This window comes from Pogoniulus pusillus, chromosome 1 (assembly GCF_015220805.1).
Source record: "Pogoniulus pusillus isolate bPogPus1 chromosome 1, bPogPus1.pri, whole genome shotgun sequence".
NCBI lineage: Eukaryota > Metazoa > Chordata > Aves > Piciformes > Lybiidae > Pogoniulus > Pogoniulus pusillus.
The window spans coordinates 45,668,905-45,692,548 of NC_087264.1; the positions used below are offsets into that span (position 1 = coordinate 45,668,905).

Below are 23,644 nucleotides of genomic sequence, written 5' to 3' on the forward strand. Positions count from 1 at the left end.
ACCTTAGGTGATCTAATTTTTGTTGTTTAATTCTGTCACACAACATTCTTACACTGGATTGGCAAAGTATCTGGAAATATTTGGGATGCAAATACATGTCTAGTAACACGTGCTATTAGAAAAGGGAAATTACATTCTCTCTACCTACCTGGCCCACAGCGTGGCATGTGAGCAAAGTTTCTATTGTACAGCTTATGGGCAATACAAAAATCCTTTTCAGGCCTTACATCATTGCCACTAATATTCTCTTCTTATTGGTAGCACTTAAGCACTATGCTTTTTTTTATTCCCTCTATGGCTCAATTATACTCTATAGAAACTATATAAAAGCCACAAAGGGATTTGCTATAGTGGGAAGTAATAACAATTTATTGCCAATTATGTAGTAGACACTCCTGAGGTGAGAAGGAAAATACATCAGGCAGTGTGGCAGTTTTCTGGACTCCTCCTTTTCGAGTAGATGGTGCCCTCGATTTCTTTTATAGTGCCTCTGAAGAGAATGGAAGCAGTGAATCTGTAGACAAGAAAAGATATTTTATGCTGTTGACAGCTGACTTTCTCCTTGTGAAACGATTTTCCCAGACAGCTTCTCTTAATTTTGTCTCTCTACTGTGTATTAGGGACAGAAAAGAAGGCTTTAACTACAGCACCTATAAATCGTAGCATTCTTTTCTTAATGCTTATCAAAGGTTGCAAGTTTGATTTTCAGTGCTTCTGAGTTATTTATTGTGCTCATTGAAAACCCACTGAATGGATATACCTCTAATATGTGTTAACTGCTTAGGAATAAAGTAGTTTACAGGAAAAGCAATGTCACTCTGAACACCTTTGCTGGAAGTTTAACTATCCTGGGTCTCCTCAGACTATTAGCTATATCCAGCAGTACCTGTATCATAGAATCATAGAGAACCAGTCAAGGCTGGAAGTGACCACAAGCATCATCTAGTTCCAATCCTCCTGCCATGGGCAGGGACACTCTACCCTAGATCAGGCTGGCCAAAGCCTCAGCCAGCCTGGCCCTAAACACCTCCAGGGATGGGGTCTCAACCACCTCCCTGGGCAACCCATTCCAGGCTCTCACAACTCTCATGCTGAACAACTTCCTCCTTATGTCCAGCCTCAACCTACCCATCTCCAGCTTCGCTCCATTTCCCCTAGTCCTGTCACTACCCGAAAGCCTAAAAAGTCCTTCTCCAACTTTTTTGTAGGCTGCCTTCAGATACTGAAAGGCCACAATGAGGTCACCTTGGAGCCTCCTCTTCTTCAGACTGAAAAGCCCCTCCTCTTTTAGTCTGTAAGACTAATGAGGTTAGCCTGATGTCCTCAGTCATTTCTGTGTGACTTTTCCACCAGGTTCATTCCAAGTATCACAGCAGTGTGGAGGAAATCAAGAGACATCAATATTCACAGAGTGACACACTATTAAACAAATATAGCTGTCATTGTGCACATGTTGATATTTGATACTAGGGTTTCCCCTAAGCCACTGATATGTTTTATTCAAGCCTGTGCTCCTGGCTGGGCTGAAATTAAAGGTCACTAAAAGAAAAAAAAAAAAAAAAAGTGTGCAGAGCTTGGTCAAAAAGTCCTCTGAAACTGGGAAATGACATTAAAATTCAGGCTTCCAATGAACTCATTTCACCATCTCTTTGGTAGGAGCCAAGTGGTTTGTTAAACAATATTGATTTAAGAGGAAGAAAAAAAGCTCTGACTGGCAAATTTAATAGACAACACTTAATTTCCACAACAGAATTGAAACAGAATCACATGATAGATCTGATCGGAAGAGACCTCAAAGATCACCTAGTCCAACCTTCAATCCAATACTGAAGGGTCAACAGTAAACCATGTCCCTAAGCACTAAGTCCACATGGAGCTTGAACTCCTCCAGGTAATGGCGACTCCACCACTGTCCTGGGCTCCCTCAGATGCTCCTCACCTGCTCCAGGCCATTCTCTAGACATGTTCTGACACCTCAATGTCCCTCCTATAGTGAGAGGCCCAGAAGTGAACACAATACTCACCAGTGCTGAGTACTGAGGAAGGATCACCTCTCTGTTCCTGCTGGCCATGTGTGCCATTGGTTTACTTGGCCATCTTAGAACACTATTAACTCATACTTAGTCAACTGTAAACCAATACCCTCAGGCCCCCCTCAATGTTGCAGCTTTTCAATCACATATCCCCAAGTCTGTAACTTACCATGGGGTTGTTGCGACCCAGGTGGAGGACCTGGCACTTGGCCATATTAACCTTGATCTGTTGATCTAACCTATCCAGATCCCACTATAAAGCTTCCCTAACCTCTGGCAGATAGACACAACCGCCCAGCTTGGTGTCATCTGCAAATTTACTGAAGGCTCACTCAGTCCCCTCATCTAGATCATTATTAAAGAGGACAGGACTCAGTATTGAACCCTCGTGGACACCTGTAGTGACACCAGTCAGATTTATAGAGTCTATCTGTAGGAAGCTACTGCCTGGCTAGATAGTTGCTTTTCTCCTCTTTCGGTGGCCTTCATTCAATCACAATTTTAAGTCTTGCTGATACTAAGGTCTATGTTAAGTTGATGAGGCATAGTGTTATGAATTGGTTTTGTTAGCTACCCCTCAATTTGTTGGCCTGTTCCTCCAGCTGTGCACACCGCCAAAAGCCAGTCTAGAGTAGCTCCCACAGATCTTCCCTATGTGTATGTTACTTCAGCTCTTAAAAAAGTGTGTACCACCTGGGGAGCTGAACAATTTCCTATTTATCAGCAATGTTTCCTAGACACATACTACACACACAAACATATTCCAAGGCTGCCTTTCTGTAATACCAACTATCAATGTATTTCCCCTCATAAATGACAATTTTTTGAGACATTTTCCATAGGTGTCTGGTACCATGGTTACATGACAGTTTTCTTTGGAACTTTAAGCCTAAATAACTTCATGTCATTAAATGTGACATATCTATTATCACTGAACTACTAACAGATCATAAAAGTTGTAGTATCCTTATTGTACTGTGGTTTTGAAGGATTAAGTGGCTTGCTATAAAAGATCACAGAGAAACTTGGAGTGAGCCCAGCATGTTGCTGAATTACACAATGGCAAATCACTACAGTAACTGAGCTCCCAAGGTAAGGAATGGCATTTCATAATTGCTTTTAAAGGAAGTAACAAATTATTAAAAAGTGGATGGAGATAGAAGTATTATACAATATTTGAGTTAAAAAGGTATCTTTTTTCTGGATCTCCCTATTATTAGCATGCTGGACTGCAAAGCTTCACTCCTACAACTACCTGAAGAGTGGTTGTGGCCAGGAGGAGGTTGCTCTCTTCTCTCAGGTGGCCAGCACCAGAATGAGAGGACACAGCCTCAGGCTGAGCCAGGGGAAATTTAGGCTCGAGGTGAGGAGAAAGTTCTTCCCTGAGAGAGTCATTGGACACTGGAATGGGCTGCCCGGGGAGGTGGTGGAGTAGCCGTCCCTGGAGCTGTTCAAGGCAAGGTTGGACATGGCACTTGGTGCCATGGTCTAGCCTTGAGCTCTGTGGTAAAGGGTTGGACTTGATGATCTGTGAGGTCTCTTCCAACCCTGATGATACTGTGATACTGATTCATGGTTGACCCATCACATTGTTTATACAGTTGTGCTTTTATTTTTAACTTAAGCATGAGTTCATTACTCACAAGATTTACTTCAGTTTCCATATACATCTATAGTGAAGCAATTCCTTCACTTCCGTGAAGGATAACAAAAAACACTTTTATAAATTTATCAATGCTAAAAGGAAGGGCAAGAAGAGCCTCCACTGCTTACTGGACCAGGAGGGGAATACTATAACTGATGATGTAGAAAAGGCTGAGGTCCTGAATGCCTTCTTCGCCTCAGTTTTCAACAGTAAGGAAGGAGGAGGAGAAGAATGGCCTCTTGAACTGGGGGATGGGGTCAGGGAGCAGTGTGTTCCCCTGGAAATTCATGAAGAATTAGTTCAGGACCTGCTGAGCCATCTGGACACCCACAAGTCCATAGGACCAGATGGGATCCATCCCAGGGTGCTGAGAGAGCTGGCAGCTGAGCTGGCCAAGCTGCTCTCCATCATTTTCCAGCAGTCCTGGCTCACCGGAGAGGTCCCAGGAGACTGGAAAATGGCCAACGTGGTCCCCATCCACAAGAAGGGTCGGATGGAGGAACCTGGGAACTACAGACTCGTCAGCCTGACCTCAGTGCCAGGGAAACTGATGGAGCAGGTTATCTTAGGGGTGATAAGAGCACACCTAAGGGATGGCAAAGGGCTCAGGTCCAGCCAGCATGGATTTAGGAAGGGCAGATCCTGCCTTTCTAACCTGATCTCCTTCCATGATCAGGTGACCCGCTTGGTGGATGTGAGGAGGTCTGTGGATGTGGTCTATCCAGACTTCAGCAAGGCCTTTGACACTGTCCCCCACAGCAAACTCCTGGCTAAGCTATCAGCCCATGGCTTGGATGGCAACACCTTGTGCTGGATTAGGAACTGGCTGGAGGGCCAGAGCCAGAGAGTGGTGGTGAATGGTGCCACATCCAGCCGGCGGCCAGTCATTAGTGGTGTCCCTCAGGGATCTGTGCTGGGCCCCATCCTCTTTAACATCTTCATAGATGATCTGGATGAGGGCGTCGAGTCAGTCATCAGCAAGTTTGCAGATGACACCAAGCTGGGGGCAGATGTGACTGAGTTGGAAGGCAGAAGGGCTCTGCAGCAGGACCTTGACCGCCTGTACAGATGGGCAGAGTCCAATGGGATGGGGTTCAATAGCTCCAAGTGCAGGGTGCTGCACTTTGGCTACAACAGCCCCATGCAGAGATACAGGCTAGGGTCAGAGTGGCTGGAGAGCAGCCAGACAGAGAGGGATCTGGGGGTGCTGATTGATACCCACCTGAACATGAGCCAGCAGTGTGCCCAGGTGGCCAAGAGAGCCAGTGGCATCCTGGCCTGCATCAGGAATGGTGTGGTCAGCAGGAGCAGGGAGGTCATTCTGCCCCTGTACTCTGCACTGGTTAGACCACACCTTGAGTATTGTGTTCAGTTCTGGGCCCCCCAGTTTAAAAGGGACGTTGAGATGCTTGAGTGTGTCCAGAGAAGGGCAACGAGGCTGGTGAGAGGCCTTGAGCACAAGCCCTATGAGGAGAGGCTGAGGGAGCTGGGATTGTTTAGCCTGGAGAAGAGGAGGCTCAGGGGTGACCTTATTGCTGTCTACAACTACCTGAGGGGTGGTTGTGGCCAGGGGGAGGTTGCTCTCTTCTCTCAGGTGGCCAGTGCCAGAACGAGAGGACACAGCCTTAGGCTGCACCAGGGGAGATTTAGGCTGGAGGTGAGGAGAAAGTTCTTCCCTCAGAGAGTCATTGGACACTGGAATGGGCTGCCCAGGGAGGTGGTGGAGTCGCCGTCCCTGGGGCACTTTAAGGCAAGGTTGGACATGGCACTTGGTGCCATGGTCTAGCCTTGAGCTCTGTGGTAAAGGGTTGGACTTGATGATCTGTGAGGTCTCTTCCAACCCTGATGATACTATGATACTATACTATGATAGTAACATCAGTTGATTTTGCTCAGTGATCTGTAGCAGTTGAGCTTATTACTATTTTGATTGTTTACTTTCTGATTATTTGCCTACTGGTATCTTAGATGTTAATCCAGATTCTTGACCACTATCTGGCTTTCATTACTTTCTTATCAGAATTTCTGTATGGGACACTACTTCACTGTGCCAGCCAAGCATGTGATGCCTTTTTAGTGTGTTTCATTCTGGTGCTTTAATGTTTCTATATGAAAAGCATATTCTTGCTTTTACAGAGTGGCAGCAGCTGTTCAATAATCTCCTTGTCTGTCAGTTAGTACAGTGGAACATGGCTATTTTGTCTTCCATTTTTTGTGTTGAATATACCAACATATTTTCCCCCAGAAACCAAAACCTGTGAAGCTTTGTAAGATCTTTGTTTAGAAGTTTAACTGTGATCCCTTCAGATCAAGTGAGACAAAAATACAGTCCATCTGTCAAACTAGACTTCTTTTTTTTTTGAACACAAAGCACATGTGACATCAGATCAGTTAGTAACTGAACTTAATTCTTACAATAGAAGACTACCAACTGGCCCTCCATTTTGCAGGCTCCTTCCTACTACACATCAATTGAAGACAAATATGCTTTTTCCTGCTTCTTATAGCTACCAAGTTCTCTTAGGAATTGGTTTTATTTTGTTAAGGTTTTATCACTTCTGTGTTTTATACACGTGCAACATTTCTACAGTTCTGCTCAGATCAAGTGACTTTTTTGCTGGCAAGATCTTTTTCTCACATACCATATAATTTGCTCCAAGTAGGGCAAGAAGAGATATGAGCTCAGTTCATTTGTGTCTCTCATCTGATTGATCTTGTTTACATTTCTTTATTCCATCCTGCTAAATATATGGTTGAGGCCAAGAAGATATTTCACAGTGGTAATAGGAGAATAAAAGTTTAATAATTGTCACTTTGGTTATTATTGTCATTAAGCATATTCAAGCAAACTGTCCTTAAACTCTGTAAGTTATTATTGATCATTTTGGTGTAATTTTTATCTAGCTACTCCTATATTTCACCTACTTCAGATTCATTTTTTATGAATATGTTTTAAATACAAAAATATATTTAATATATATTTTAACAATAAGATTCCAAACATTCCTTTATTGTCATTAGAAATTTCCCACTGGATGGAAAATTCCTGAGATTTGAAAGTACACATGTGAGTGCAGAATTCTTTGGTGTTGCACCCCATTGGCTATTTTATGACAATGACATCTGGCCATCATTTATCTGAGAGAATCAGGAGAGGTCTGAAATGTATGTGGATTCCCAAAGAGCTAATATATCACGTGAGACATAGGAGCCTGCAGCTGGAGAATCATTCAGGTTGTCCACAGGGGCATGTTAGAATCTGCAGCAAACAGAAGGCCATTTGCACACCACTGTGTTATGCATTTTAGATTTCTGAGCTGTTAACAGCACTTACTTGCTCTCCTAAATTTGAAAAGCATAATGGTGAATAAAAGTCTTGGTTTGGATTCTATTTCATTTAATGAAAATGATCTTTTTTATGGTCCTCTATAGAATCAATGCTACGTCTGCCCATGTTCCAGTAACTGACCATATCACCATGGTGATATGGTCAAAGTACATTCATGTCACATTCTCATTTACTGCATAATAACAGAGCCATACTAAATGAGTCTCTGTGCTTTTCTCTATTTTTTCTCACACATTATCGTTTTAGGCAGTCAACATGGAGTGCAGAAACATCTGAAAACCATAAGCATTTTTATTTGTTTTCCTTATAACTGGTGTTATTAATTAGAATTGTAATGCAGCCATTTATTTTAAATTCTTTTTTGCTTTTCCACTAAATCTAAAAGCAGTATTTATTAGTTCAGGACAGATTTTGTTTAGAAATGATGTATTATGCACCTGTTAAGCATAAACAGATACTGTGTCAATACACTGCACGATACAAGTGATGTTTTATATTTGCTTATTTGTAATACGAATCTCAAATTAAATTAGACCTCATTTAGGATAAGTACTCCTTTAGTCCTGAGAGGCTCCTTCTTAGAGTCCACATTTCAATATAAATGGCAGACTAGTGGAAAACATGGAGTAGAATTTGTTGTACCTGTTCTTCAGTGAGCCTTAATGCTGTTGCTGAATTTGACTTGCACAAGGTGCAGAGGTGCAAACATGGTCAACAGTGTTTGGAAGCCACCTTGGAAGGTTAATCATGGACAGAAGTTGTAAGCAATCCAGGGACAAATTATGCTGTCATTTAACTGATTATTTTAAATAACAGACATTGAGTTACACAGGTGTGAGGATAACCTGGAGAATCAAAACAAACACCCTTCGTTGTTTTGACATATTAAAGATACTTATGTGAGTAAAAGAAAATATTGTCCAAATATTTTCTATTTTTACTCTAAAATGAATATCAGGACTGTAGGAAAATGACATCTCAGAAGACCTGGGATAAAGATACCTGCTTCTGATGTGAGAGAATCTGCTTCAGATCCATGGTGAGCCAAAAATAGGAGTGGCCTGAAACTCAGGTTTCCTTTTTGCTTAATGTGCTAGTTTGAAGCAGGCTAGAATGTTTTGGTGAGAAGAACTAGATTATAGGCTGTGGAAGGAAAACAATGGTGATGTCTACTTCCCTCATAGGCTTGCAGAGATGTATAAGAATAAAAGCAAAATATAGATAACCCACTTTCACTTCTGCTGGGGCTGCTGGCTGAGCTGCATCTTTTTCTAATCTCACACTCCATTTTCTTTAATCCACTTTGCTTCCTAACCCCTTGGATGAACCTCCATTCTTCCTTGGGACTGGGGTAAGGTTAAGAGGGGTAGGGGGAAGGTGAAGGGGCAGTTGAGACCCCCTCCTGGGGACTCAGGTTTCTGGGAGGGGAGTTGTGTTTCTGTATTACCTTTTATCTTTTATATTTCTGTCTATAACTGTATATACTGTAAGTATTTGCTTGTATATTGTGCTAGCTGTAAATATAAGCTTCAGTCATATTTCCAGAGCTGGCTGAGTCTAATCTGGGTGATTTCTAAAGTGAGTCAGGGCAGGGAACACCCAAACCATCACACTTAATATTTGGACTATCTATGAGAGAGTCTTAGTATATAATTATATTTAAAATTGGATCAGAAACTTCAATTTTGAGTCGATGCATTTTGTCCATAAACTCAGTTTTGACTCAGAAGAAGCATTTCTCAACAAAAGTCCTGTGAAACCTGGAAAGTTTCTGGTTCAGCCTTGACAGCAGTGTTGCAGCCTAACTATCCACAGTGCTCTTCTTTTAAGAGTCCTTATTTCTTTCCAAAAGTGATTAAGTCATGCAGTAAAATATCATACTTATGCACAAGCATACTCCAACCCACTAAAACATAGAACATGCTGCCATTAGTTCTGTTGTGTTTGTCAGTACAATAATTAAGTACTTTCAGGACATATTTATTAACTCAGTACACTTTAACAAAAAACTGCATCAGTAGCATCATTATAAAAAGACTATTATTCACTAAACTGAGACATACAGAGAACACCTGATATTCTCCAATAAACATGAGATCACAACTGCCACAGCAGCAATCCACTGATTACTTGACCACACTAAATCATTGGCATAGAGAGTCAGCTGAGAAAAACTTCCCAGTTATGCTGAGCACAAAATAAGAGAATAGATTTCCCAGCATTCACAAACAAAACAAAATGGGACTGTACCAATCTGAAGAAGGGAATTTGTTTAATCAAGGATAATAAAGATGACACAGATTAAATCTTTTTGAACACTTAACTATGCTATAATGAATTTCCTTACATAGTGAACTTGGCTAGTGATATTGCATTGAATTATCATACTGTTCAGATAGCTTGAAGTGAGCTGCAGGCATATTTATTCGTATAGAAGAAAAAAACTGTAATAGTGTTAGAAAACAGTGCCTGGGCTTCATTGAATTTCCCTCAGATTTTGAAACATTGCAGGCATTTGCTGAATAAAAGCCCTGATTCCAGAACTTCAGAGAGCTGATTTCTGTGGAATGCCAGATAGGCATAGATACTTGTTGTTTTCAACAGTAAATAGGGAAGTGAGGTTAACAGTCAGTGTTTGACAGCAAAATCTAAAATCAGCTCTTTAACTGAGCAGATTTATTGCAATGATCACATGGTCACCGGCATTAAACCAGCTAAAGGCTATTGTTTAGCTGGCTGCTGATTAATATTTTTGATGGTTAGATAATTGACATTCTGAATGATCAATTAATCACAAAGGGAAACATAATAAATTGAATAATTAACCTCTATTTTATCACAGCCTGAAGACCAAGACTGTCCTCTAAGTTCATATAAAATAAATGAAGTGACTGTTAGCTATAAATCAATGTCATTATCCATTTAACACTTGACCTTTAAGAAAGAGTTATTTCCCTTAAATGAAATAGAGATATATACTTAAGACTGTAATACTCAAAATTATGAAATGAGCTCAATTTCAAGTATCAGATTACTTTCAGTAAAATCAGACTTTTGAGTTTCTTGATGTTTGTCCAAATTCCCAGAAAAGAGAAGGAATACATGGAATATGTGATAACTATTACATACACACACCAGTACATGTGTTCAGCCGAGTACTCCAGGTCATCCTCAGTGAGCTGAAAGAAGCAACTCACCACAGAGAAACTCAGTCTAAGGAAGCCTACCCAGCACCCGTGAGCAATGTCAGAGCAATCATGAGGCCTAGCCCTACCTAGCCGGGGGGCCACACCAGGCCCCCCGGCCTTTGAATCCCCTCCACCATTCACCCAGTGATGCACCACAGAGCACTCACCAGTGATGATCCAAGGAGGATCCTTCTGCCCAAATGGGCAAGCTTGAGGCTTGCCTTTCCTGGGGCCACTTATAAAGGGGAGTGGGTGGGAGGGGGCTAAGTGGTGACACCTGGGGTGGGAGGAGACTCCAACAGAACCCAGGTGTTATGAGTTTGGGGGAAAAAAGGGGGAAATGCATTGTGTAGGAGAGAAAGAGGTGGATATCATGGAGAAGGGAGGGAAATGGAGAGGAAAAGGATGGAGATGAGAACAGGAAGATGGAATGGTCTATTTGCAGTCATCTTGAATGTTAGATTGCACAGCAAGTGAGCTGTGGGTCTGGGCAGTCCTGTTTTCCTTGTATTTCTTTCCCTTTGCCTTTCTCACATCTGTCAGCTTAGCTTATTTTTTTTACAGACTGGATAAAGAGAAATATTTTAGCTTGGTGTTTTTGGAGATCAAGTTGAAGTATGTAACAAAATTATATACAAATCATTATGGAATAGAAGTCAGCAGTAAGATTTTGTAACATTTCATCACGAACAACAGTTTGTAAATTATGCAGAGACATCTACCAGGAAGCCAGAAACATGCTTTGATTTCAGCTTGGAGAAGAGAAGACTCCACAGAGACCTAATAGTAACCTTCCAGTACCTAAAGGTGGCCAACAAGAAGGCTGAAGAGGGACTGTTTACAAAGGCCTGAAGTGGCAGGATGAAAGGCAGTGGTTTTAAACTAGAGAAGAGATTCAGGTTGGATGTTAGGAGAAAGATCTTTACCGTGGAGGTAGTGAAGCACTGGAACAGGATGCCCAAGGAGATAGTTGAGCCCCATTGTTGGAGATAGCCAAGGTCAGGCTCATCAAGGCTCTGGGCAAACTGAATCAGTGCAGGATGTCCTTGCTGACTGCAGGGGAGTTGGACTAGATGACCTTTGGCGGTCCCTTCCAACTCAAATTGTTCTATGATTCTATATATGTGAATGTATACATGAATATGTACATGGACTTTTTTGGGATGTCATGTGGCCAGTGGCAAACAGGCAGGATACCTGGGTTTGTTTTCTTTCTTTCTTTCTTTCTTTCTTTCTTTCTTTCTTTCTTTCTTTCTTTCTTTCTTTCTTTCTTTCTTTCTTTCTTTCTTTCTTTCTTTCTTTCTTTCCTTCCTTCCTTCCTTCCTTCCTTCCTTCCTTCCTTCCTTCCTTCCTTCCTTCCTTCCTTCCTTCCTTCCTTCCTTCCTTCCTTCCTTCCTTCCTTCCTTCCTTCCTTCCTTCCTTCCTTCCTTCTTAACAAAGATAGATGAAATTTGCAGGCAGACTATGCTCAGGTTTCCATTACACTTCTGTTATGTAAGCCGTAGGTTCTGAAGATCTAAGATTATTATATTCACCTTACCTGTTGGAGCAAGATATTGAGACAACACTCAACCAACAAACAAAACAAAAAGACTAACAAAAAACCCTTACCCAACACCCTCCCCCCCCAAAAAAACACAACCAAAAAACACCAACCACATTCTGCTACTAATTCAACTTTTTCCATTACTACACATCTGACTATTCATCTAGACTGTCTACAGTCTTCAAACTGATATGTAAACACTTCTACTTGCATCTGTTAAGGATTAGTTTCATCTCTTTATCATAAAAAAGCAGCACAGTGTGCAACCAAAGAAAAGTTGGAAATACCTCCTAATTATAGGAATTTTCTTCTCATATCATCATGATACTGTTCTTCTATTTCAGTTAATTCAATAATTCATATGGCTGAGCACAGAGATTGTAGATTTAAAACACCATTTATGATACCATCTTTTTGTGACTTTGGAATTGAAGGAAAATATTAAGTGAATATGGATGCACATATGTTTAAACAGGCTCTTACTATATGGAGTTGTTTTTAATTGTGTTTTATTGCAGAGAAAAACAGCCTCAATAGAATCATAGAATCAACCAGGTTGGAAGAGACCTCCAAGATCATCCAATCCAACCTAGCACCCAGCCCTAGCCAGTCAACTGGACCATGGCACTAAGTGCCTCATCCAGTCTTTTCTTGAACACCTCCAGGGATGGTGACTCCACCACTTCCCTGGGCACCCCATTCCAATGGCAAATCACTCCCACTGTGAAGAACTTCCTCCTAATAACCCCTGACATAGGCGGGGACACTTCCCACTAGAACAGGTCACTTGAGGCCTCATCCAACCTGGCTTTGTATTGGAAATTAATAATTTCTTGTGAATTATGATTATTAATTTATGTGTGAATATTTTTTTTTCTTAATAATATTTAAACATTGGGAAAATTCCCTGAGATTCTTTGGATTTTCAGTCAACAGGAAGTAGCTGCACCAAGGGTATTTATAAACACAGAATTAACAGTTTAAACAATCAGAACTTGGAAAATAGGAAGGCAAAACCAGGAAAAATTCTAACTATTCCTATGAAGTCTTAGCATTAACTCCAACATATATACTCACAACACTTTGGTCCCTGAATGAATCTCCTGTACGGAGACGCTTTCAAAATTCATGGAGTCAGTCATCAGCAAGTTTGCAGATGACACTAAGCTGGGAGCAGATGTGGCTGGGTTGGAGGGCAGAAGGGCTCTGCAGTGGGACCTTGACCGCCTGGACAGATGGGCAGAGTCCAATGGGATGGCGTTCAATAGCTCCAAGTGCAGGGTGCTGCACTTTGGCCACAACAACCCCATGCAGAGATACAGGCTGGGGTCGGAGTGGCTGGAGAGCAGCCAGACAGAGAGGGATCTGGGGGTGCTGAGTGATACCCGCCTGAACATGAGCCAGCAGTGTGCCCAGGTGGCCAAGAGAGCCAGTGGCATCCTGGCCTGCATCAGGAATGGTGTGGTCAGCAGGAGCAGGGAGGTCATTCTGCCCCTATGCTTTGCACTGGTTAGACCACACCTTGAGTACTGTGTTCAGTTCTGGGCCCCCCAGTTTAGGAGGGACATTGAGATGCTTGAGCGTGTCCAGAGAAGGGTGACGAGGCTGATGAGAGACCTCAAGCACAAGCCCTATGAGGAGAGGCTGAGGGAGCTGAGATTGGTTAGCCTGGAGAAGAGGAGGCTCAGGGGTGACCTTATTGCTGTCTACAACTACCTGAGGGGTGGTTGTGGCCAGGGGGAGGTTGCTCTCTTCTCTCAGGTGGCCAGCACCAGAATGAGAGGACACAGCCTCAGGCTGCACCAGGGGAAATTTAGGCTCGAGGTGAGGAGAAAGTTCTTCACTGAGAGAGTCATTGGACACTGGAATGGGCTGCCTGGGGAGGTGGTGGAGTCGCCGTCCCTGGAGCTGTTCAAGGTGAGGATTGGACGTGGCACTTGGTGCCATGGTCTAGCCTTGAGCTCTGTGGTAAAGGGTTGGACTTGATGATCTGTGAGGTCTCTTCCAACCTTGGTGATACTGTGATACTGTGATACTGTGATTCATGATATGATCCCGAGATAAATTGCAGAGTATTCCAGGCAGAGGGAAGAAGAACTGAGATGTTGCTGCTGAGCTACTAGTGCTAGTTGCATACGTGTAGTCACCTTGATTCCCAGTTAATGAGCCATGAATGGAGAAAAGCAGGAAGGCTCAGTGCAGAAAGACACCAGTTTCTAAATCACCTCCCATTAAATACTTCATTTTGAAAATCAAACTGGCCAGTGGGCACTATTTCATTGCTCTGGCCAATGGATTCAAAGCTTCCTTCCTCATTTGACCACACAGGCATGTTGAGGGGCAGCACAAGACAGCTGACACGTGGTGTTAAGCCCCTAGCCCTCAAGGCTTTGCTGGGGCCAAATCCTTATTGCTTGCTCATCTGGCTCAACTTCCTGGACCCACAACAGGAGGAGGAAAGCAAAGGTTAGACCAGCCTGGTAGGATTTATGCCTTACCAGAACTAGCCTTGAACACCTCCAGGGAGGGAGCATCTACAACCTCCCTGGGCAACCTGTTCCAGTGTCTCACCACCTTCACTGTAAAGAATCCTTTCCTAACATCTAGTTTGAATCTCCCCTCTGCCAGTTTAAACCTATTAGCCCTTGCCCTGTCATTACAGGACCTTGTAAATAGTCCCTCCCCTGCCTTCCTGTAGGTCCCCTTCAGGTACTGGAAGGCCACTGTAAGATCTCCTCAAAGCCTTCCCTTCTCCAGGCTGAAGAGCCCCAGCTCTTGTAGCCTGTGCTTATAGCAGAGGTGCTCCAGCCCTCTAACCATCTTCTTGGCCCTCCTCTGGACTTGCTCCAACAGTCCAATGTCCTTCTTGTGTTGGGGCATCCAGAACTGCACACAGTACTCCAGATGGGGTCTCACAAGAGCAGAGTAAAGGGGCAGAATCCTCTCCCTTGCACTGCTGGCAACACTTCTCTTGATGCAGCCCAGGACACAGTTGCTGTCTGGACTGCACATGCACTGGTGGCTCACGTTTAGCTTTTCATCATCCCAGACCCCCAGGTGGTTTTCCTCAGGGCTGCTCTCCAGACACTTGCCACCCAGCCTGTATTTGTGCTTGGGATTGTGGTGATCCAGGTTCAGGACCTTACAGTTGGCATTGTTGAACCTGATGAGGTTGGCCTGGGCCAATATAGGATGTCTTTCACTGGAAAGAAAAGTGGCAGTTCCTTGGTTTTTAGATTTGTATCTGTAGTGATTCACATGCTCTACTGATTCATAGAATCATAGAATGGTTTGGGTTGGAAGGGACATAAAAGATCCCTCAAGGCACATGCATGAATCCCACCAGCTCCCATGGACTTGTGCACCTTTCAATTCTTTAGGTGGTCTTGAACCTGATTGGCAGTTACAGGGGGCATGTTCTCATTTGCCATGTCCTGCTTTTACCTAATGTAACCTGGGTGGTGTGGTTAGAGACCCTGATGGTGAAAACTTAGGCAACAAAGTCATTCAGTACCTTATCCTTCCCCTTATCTTGGATGATCAAGTCCCTTGTTTACTTCCAGAGGAAGGAAACTTCTTTTTTAGTCTTTCTTTCATCACTGACAAACTTATTTTTTTGTTGCCCTTGATGTTTCTGGCCAAATTTACAACTTCTCTTCATTTCTCCCAGGATACTTGTCCTTTCTTCCACCCTCTATAGGCCTCATTTTAACCACAATGCTACTTGATTTTACAGAACACGTTACAGGGCTCATCAGAGCTCACAAAAAGAGTCAAAATCTTCAAAACTATGTGCAAAATCCATTTCTTCCATTTAAAGTTTATCACATTTTCCACTATAAAATCAAATTTACTAAAAAGGAAAGATACCAAGAGAGACCAAACTAAGGAAATACAGCAAGGAATGGAAAATTAAGCAAATACAGCTTGCCCTATTAAGTCCTAGGAGTTTGTTCTGGGACAAAGTGGTTTTATTTTTAGCTTCTGTGAGATGTTCTGGTGCCACAGCAAACTGATTCACTTATGTGTGATTATATATTTCAATAGGAAAACAAAACCCTTCATGGGTAAGTTCACAGCAAACAATCTTCAGTATTAAATTCTCCCTCTTCAATAAAAATCCTTTGAAGTCATGTGGAGCTGCCTGGCAGACAAAGTGATATGAATTAGTGTATACCTTACAGAGTGACTAAACCTTAATCAGTGCTGTCAGGAGAATAAACTACAATAATAGCTACTTAAAGATGACAAGACAACAAGAGGACAAATAGCACCTGCATTAAATTTACTAACAAAAGCAAAATACTTCTGGCCCTATATGGGCTTTGCACAACAATAGATATGGAATTCAGAAGAATCAAGTAGTTTGTCCCCAAAGGAGAAAACATCAGCTTGAAAATTTTGGCTGTATTGCATAAAGTTTTCCCCACTTTAATTTGTTAAAAGTATTTTGAATCACAGGAAATTGTTGTGAATTGGAGGTGCATTTTATCAACTGTTTCCTTAGTGGAGCCTTAAGAATCCCTTTTTCTCTTTTCAGTTTTCCTAGCACAGTTTTTTTCATAGCACTTCTTAACTGATACTCACCTTTCCTATTGTCTTTCATTTAGCATTGGTGTCAAGTTGCAGCTCTAATTGGCTATACTGCTACATGCAATTCATTAAATTTTAAAACACCTTTTTTTTTAACTTCCCCTGACTGTCATATGTGGGAAAAGGTCACTGGACTTCTGCACATTTTTTTCATTCTATCACTAAAGCCTTTTGTCTGATTTTGTTGTTCATGTTGTTGTTCCAAGGCTTTAAAAACAGATAAATAAATAAATAGATAGCAGATAATTTTTCAGCTGCTGATGTGCTATGGTATCTGTCTTGAACATGCTGCTCAATATTGCATCACATACTTCCCTGGTCTTTGTACACACAGAGAAATCTTCCAGTTTCCTAGGTTGTTAAATAGATAGATCAGACATCTACTCTTATTCAGTATATTGTAAGGCACCTTCTAGAGGTGTGGTACAAAAATACAACGGTATAAAAATAGATATGCCACTGTTGCCCCTGAAGTATAAGTATGAGAGAAATGGATCTATGTGTATGTTTTCAGCACTTTTGTCTATTCAAAATCAGTAGTGTAGTAATTATTTCAACCATTTTGGGACAACTTTAGAAAACTTTGCACTCTAAGATCAGTGTCCACAATTAGAACTTTCCGTATTTAAGGTATCCTCATATGCCAGCACAGACATAGGAACTGAATGAGCTACACCAATATAACAAGCAATTGTATCCAGCAGAGGACTAAGGGAAATAGAACAATGTGGTGGAAGCATGGCAATCCACTGCCCTTCTTTTCTCAGAAAGCACCTCAAATTTATTTCAATCTCTTTCCTTTCTCTGCTACCACAATATTTTCAAATCAATTTCTTTATTACACTGTATGTCAGCATCTAGTTAAATTTCATTATTATTTTGGATTCCATTTGAGCATTTCTTTCTTTTTTTCTCCAGCTACAAGACCATCTGTTCTGTTGGCAGATGCATCCAAATTCCTGTAATTGTTGTCATTCTTAACATAGTGCAAAGCATCCACAATTCAAAGGACAAGGCATGCTGCATTTGTGAGTTGGCCAAATGAATATTGTTGTCACAAATTCTTAACAAAACATTAACGGGAACAATATTTGGTTTTCTGCATATTTAGGATAGACATCTGTGCTACCAGGATTAGAAGAGAGGATTTTTTTTTAAACTACCCAATATTGTGTCTCATCATCTCTCATATATTCTTCTAGTGTTTAGCATTTGAAATGAGTTACTTTTTTCTTTTTTAATCTCAGGACCCTTTTTTTTTTTTTTTTTTGTGAGAAAGAGGGTACTGGCAATAGCCAAAGTCCACAGACTGTTGTCTTGTAAGGTTGTACTCTTCTATATATATGCAGAAGCAAAAGAAATGCAAATTTCCTTCTGTTATTAATACCCATGCCTCAGCTTATGTCAAAAAGAATAAAAAGGAAGCCAGGTCTTCAATGAAAAAAAAAAAACCAACTACAACCCACAAACAATAACTAAAACCAAGCAAACAAAAAAAAAAAAACACCAAAAAACAAACCCTGGCACAAAAGTTACTCTAAAAAGAATGCCAGGGAAATTATACAGTGAAAAAACTGAATCCTTTCTGTTCACATTTATAATTTCATAGGAATCAAAAACCTGGAGATGATTGTAAAATAGAGGCTTAGAGAGATCTGATAATAGAAGATTGTTTGATTTCAAGGGATCCCTTCTTAAAAGGATCATTCTGGGACATGAAGATGTCTCACCTCTTTTCTGTAATCTTTCTTCATGTTTTAAAAGTAAAGGAAATTCTGTTAAGCTGAAGACTTAACTAAAATGGATAATGTGTGTTGGGAAATTCACCCAGGTTCTTGGTACTTGTAAAAGCTACTGAGAACGATTTGCTCCAATTTCAATCTGAGAAACTAAAATGAGCATATCTCTCCTTCTGAAATACAGCAAAAAAATAGAAATCATTCATTATATTTCATAATTCTCAGTTGTAGTCTGGAGTTTTATAATCTGTAAGCAACATTGTGCTATGTATTTCTTCTACAATTGTTTTTTAATATTTATTTTACATTTCATAATATTTAAATTAATGGAATTAAACAAATGTGTAACAAAGGTGTGAACAAGATGCAATATTCTAGTGACTTAAATTAATATGCACAATCTCTTAAGAGCTATTTTATAACTTAGACATTGGATGGAATCATGGAATTTTTGCAAAACTGACAGATTTTCAAAAGTCTAATCCAAAACCAAATACCATTTAGACAAAAACCTCTTAGTGATTTCAAATTTGCTCAGTTCCTCAGTGTATATGTGCTTATTTTCATATGAGATTCTTGGAAATCCACAATCATAGAACAGTTTGAGTTCGAAGGACCTTAAAGATCATCCAGTTCCAACCCCACTGCTATGAGCAGGAACATCTTTCTCTAGACTATGTTCTTCATCCAGCCTGGTCTTAAACACTTCCAGGCATGAGGCATCAACAACTATTCTGGGCAACCCATTCCATTGTCTCACCACCCTCACGGTAAGGAACTTTTTCCTAATATCTTATCTAAATCTATCCTTCTCTAGTTTAAAGCCTTTGCCCCTCGTCCTATCACCATGTACCTTTATAAATAGTCCCTCTTCAGCTTTCCGGAAGGCCTCCTTTATATAAGGTCTCCCCAAAGCATTCTCTCCTCCAGGCTGAGAAGACTCAACTCCTTCCCTAGTAGGAGAGATGTTCTATCCCTCTGATCATCTTTGTGACCCTTCTCTGGACCCTCTCCAACAGATTCACGTGCTTCTTGTGTTGGGGGTCCAGAGGTGGACACAGTACTTCAGGTTGCATTTCACAAGAGCAGAGGGAATAATGTTTGGTAGTTTTATAGGATGCTTTTTAGTGGATATTTTGGTTTGGTTTGGTTCATTTATGGAGTTTTTTTGGGTGTTAGGTTTGGGGTTTTTTGTTGTTTCCCTCCCCAGTTTAAACATTAAAAATGTGAATGTTACAAACAGTAAGGTCTGCTCAACTCTGTCAGTTTTACCCACCTATAAACTGAGTGAAGGAATATCTGCTTACCTTACAGCCAGGACCGAAGGTCAAAAATAATTCATAAAGGCTCTTTTGCACATATTATCCTGGGATGGCCAATTATTAGGTTTCTATGAAGTACTAAAACTTTTTAGTTCTTCAGTGGTTTAAACCCAATGCATTGTTAATCCTTAGGTTGATGTACCTATCCAGTGTTCATCCTGTTTGATATACTCACACACAGTAAATAGGAAGAGATGGTAGAGAGCACTGAAGCATCTCTCTAGAAGCTGCACTCTTTTCTTTCAAGATTGCCGTTCACACCTTCCACAATAGTAAGACAATGCAACACTTTGCAATAGTTACAGGACAGTAAGATCATGACAGGTACTCAAAGACAGCTCAGTCATAATTCTTCCTTTCCTCCTTTTCTTTAATAGTGACTGAGTTTGAATATGTTTAAGCACCTTTGAGCAAGGATACTCAAGTCATCAAATACGAATAGGAGTCTTTGGTGGTGGAATATAATTAAAGAGGAAAAAACAGACAGTAAATTACTGTCTTTAGGAATCTCTTCAAGGAGGCTTTCAGAGAATGACATTGTAAATGAACTCAGTTATTGCTGTGAACATCAATCTCTGTGAAAGCTTTGTACAGGAATGCTAACATCCACCTGGTGCCACTCTGCTGGTTAAACAAACAGAGAATGAGGGGGAAAAACTACAAAATCTAGTGATGCTTGTTTAACTTCCATTTCTTTCTGTGATTGACATTGAACTATCTGTACAGCCTACTGGGCTTTTTGCAGACAGATTGCAGCCATTGTCCATAAATCCAGGCCAATGAATGCCAACCTAGCCAAATATCTCATCTGTGGAGGAGAATAGTTACTAAAAGCTTCTAGGACAGGAAGGGATAATTTCTGCTTTTGTTATTAAAAGTTGTGTTTGCTCAAGAGATTATTATGAAATGTTTTCGTGAGTTTTAGTTGAGCACATACAAGTCACTCCCTGAAGCTGCTGGGCATTGTTATTTCTGATAAGTCCACTCATAGTATCTCCTGTACTACAGAGGTACTGCGGGAGACAAAAAGAAGCTAATTTTGCCGGGAGAGATCAAGTCCTCTCTTCTTATCATTGTCTGGTGACATACAGTGTGCATAAGACTCAGTGTGGCAAGGGAAAAGAAGAAAAAAAAAGCTTTCTGATAGGAATAAACTGCAGATTTGTATCACAGTATCACAGTATCATCAAGGTTGGAAGAGATCTCATAGATCATCAAGTCCAACCCTTTACCACAGAGCTCAAGGCTAGACCATGGCACCAAGTGCCATGTCCAATTTTGTCTCGAACAGCTCCAGGGGCGGCAACTCCACCACCTCCCTGGGCAGCCCATTCCAGTGTCCAATGACTCTCTCAGGGAAGAACTTTCTCCTCACCTCGAGCCTAAATTTCCCCAGAGGATACAGCTTGAGGCTGTGTCCTCTCGTTCTGGCGCTGGCCACCTGAGAGAAGAGAGCAACCTCCTCCTGGCCACAACCTCCCCTCAGGTAGTTGTAGACAGCAATAAGGTCACCCCTGAGCCTCCTCTTCTCCAGGTTAAACAATCTCAGCTCCCTCAGTCTCTCCTCGTAGGGCTGTGCTCAAGGCCTCTCACCAGCCTTGATTATAAAATATAAAATAAGTATTATTCTGCTTTAGGGCTTTCTTAGAATTTTCAGCCCTGTTCCTCAAAATGAATGAGATCATAATTCATACATATTAATTACAAAATTCAAATTTGATTAATATGTTAGCAAGATGTGTAATGATGATTGTGCCATCAAAGTGCATTATGTGAAACATAACTCTCATGGAAATAGGTATTAAGATAACCAGTGTCCTTTCTTGTGTAAAATAATTGTTTGATTCATCACTAACTGTAAGAGAAAGATTTTAGCTGCCAGCTATACAGAATGGAATGTGAAGTATTTGAGTTATATCTGCAAATACTGAGCCTAAAATCTGCCCAGAAACTGAAGCAAGAGACCTCTAGTCAAGGTTCATGGGTTTTTTGGATGATTTGCAAATATGACAAACCTTAAGACAAGGGTGAATTTTCCCATAACTCAGTCTGTCTGAATGGCTATGATTACACTAAACTGCCATTGGAAGAGACTGGAGGCTGTGCAGGCAATCATACAGCATGTGGGCTTTCAGTTCTGTAGTGCTTAGTATGCGACTGGTTTATGTCAAGAGCAGAACTTTGTGGCTGTAATTAATTGCCAGGTGTTCACAGCATTGCCATGTACTGTCATGCAGTTCCATTAAAGAAAAGCTTTAAAGCATCTGCAGAGCCACGAAAAGTGCACAGCACCTGCCCACACTTGTTCTTTTCAGAATGACACAAAACCTACAATGAACTGACAAAAAGCTGTAAAAGGAATGTTTATATGGATTGTATGCCACTTCAGAAATATCTGTAACAGTATCAGGGCACACAATTTATTCAGTGCTTCTTTCTGTGTTACCATTGTTCTGTGTCTCGATGTCTCAAAGAACAGAGTGTGTACTGCTGTTCAAGATTGGTGGCTGAAATCTATCACGCCAGAGAGCTGAGAAGGTTTTAATGAAAGCTACGACTATTTATGCAGTCTGTTCAGTCTTGATGCATCAATTGATCCACTGAATTAGGGGAGACAAAACCAGATAATAATGTTAAATGTAACATACATAATAGTAAATGATAATATAAATAATAGTATCATTAGCAATGATAAAGCAATGACAGAACAATTAGAAACTTAGTAGGTAGCTTTAAATTTCAGTCATTCCAACCTAGCAGAAAACTTTCAAACTTGGACATCTAACTTCATAGTGCAAAAAAAAAAAAATCATTATTTATATCAAGAATATAGAGATAGAAATCTCAAAATCCTAAATTCAGGTTTGTAAGGAAAAAATTGTGTCAGCCAAGAAAGAAGGAGTCAAACAAGGCAGCACAGTGTCTTGGACATGGCAGAGTTTTACAAAGAATCCTAAATTGTGCTGGTGTTGCAGAGAACCAGGACTCCGAACAAAGACCTGAGCTGAATCGGAGTGGAAGAGCTATCATGATCTATGTAGGAAAGAGTGATCGATTGATATTAGCTTCTGCTGTGGATTCAGAGTACTTCAGTGCTATCATCTGGGTTATTTTGGCCCTGCATATGTGTTTCTGTGAACAGAATGTGGTCAATCAAATATAGCTTTGAATCTGAAAAGATTTAAAGATTTAAGACATAAAAGGAGTGTTTAATGTCTTGTTGTTTAAATGACATTGGATTCTTCTGGTCTATGAATTTGGAAGAATTCAGGTACATTTCAAAACTGGTTGTTATCATACAGTGATTACCCATTTTCTTAATGTCTGTAATAATATTAAACATCAACTCCATCTTTAAAATATGCAAAGTAAGAATTTCCCTGTAAAGTACCAGGAGTATCACTACAGGTTTTAAACCAATTCCATATCATAGGCAGACACTCTATACCATCAATGTCTAGTGACCTTCTTCAAGGAGAAGAGAGTAAAAGACTCCTGTGCCAAAGACAGGCATGCAATAGCAGTATCTGCCTTTCCCATAGTGACTAGGGATTTCCCTCCTTTCTGTCTCCTCTGCTCCACAAGCGCCAGCTACATTTTCCTCTCAACTCATCTAATAAATTGACATCAGTGTCCATAATCTATACAATCCCTAAAGTTTGCTACTCTTATTTGATAATTCAAGAAGGACTTTGATTCTTGAAATTGTGCCTGCTTTTCCAATTATATGCAGATGTTCAAGAGACATCAGTTTTCCTTGCAAGCTTTGCCAGAACCAATCATATAATCTGATATATCAGTTACTCTAAGGGACTAACAAACAAGGATCAATGGCAGGATGGGAGAGAGATGGCTTGCTGCCAGGCAGAACAGATCTTTGTCACATTTTATAGTGCAGAGAGGGAATTAATGGATGAAAGCTGCTTGAGAGGGAGAGTGAGTTAAGTAGCTAACATTTGTAAATATTTTTTTCTCTAAGAGACTTAAGAAATGAGTCTGTTAGGGCTGTAAAGCAGACTGCTGCTATAGGACCTGGATCTTACTAGCTACACATTTGGAAAAAAAGCAGAGTGCCCAGAGAAAGAAATAAAAGGTTAAAAAACCAACAAACAAAAAAACCCCAAGAGAATTCCATATTCTGCAAAGAAGTTTTTTTGTCAGGCTGGATGAATTAGTAATTTTTAAACCCAAAACTTTTTAGGAAGTATCCTTGACTATATATTTGTTGT

At 40.8% G+C, this 23,644-nt stretch overlaps 1 long non-coding RNA gene across 1 annotated transcript; it reads right to left on the reverse strand.

Annotated features, from left to right (window-relative positions):
* Positions 1-341: 341 nt before the first annotated feature.
* Positions 342-10,415, reverse strand: LOC135180878 (uncharacterized). The gene is made up of 2 exons (XR_010304591.1): positions 10,383-10,415; positions 342-514 (listed from the first exon to the last, which is right to left on the reverse strand). It is a non-coding gene; the product is annotated as an uncharacterized LOC135180878 (long non-coding RNA).
* Between the last annotated feature and the right edge of the window lie 13,229 nt (positions 10,416-23,644).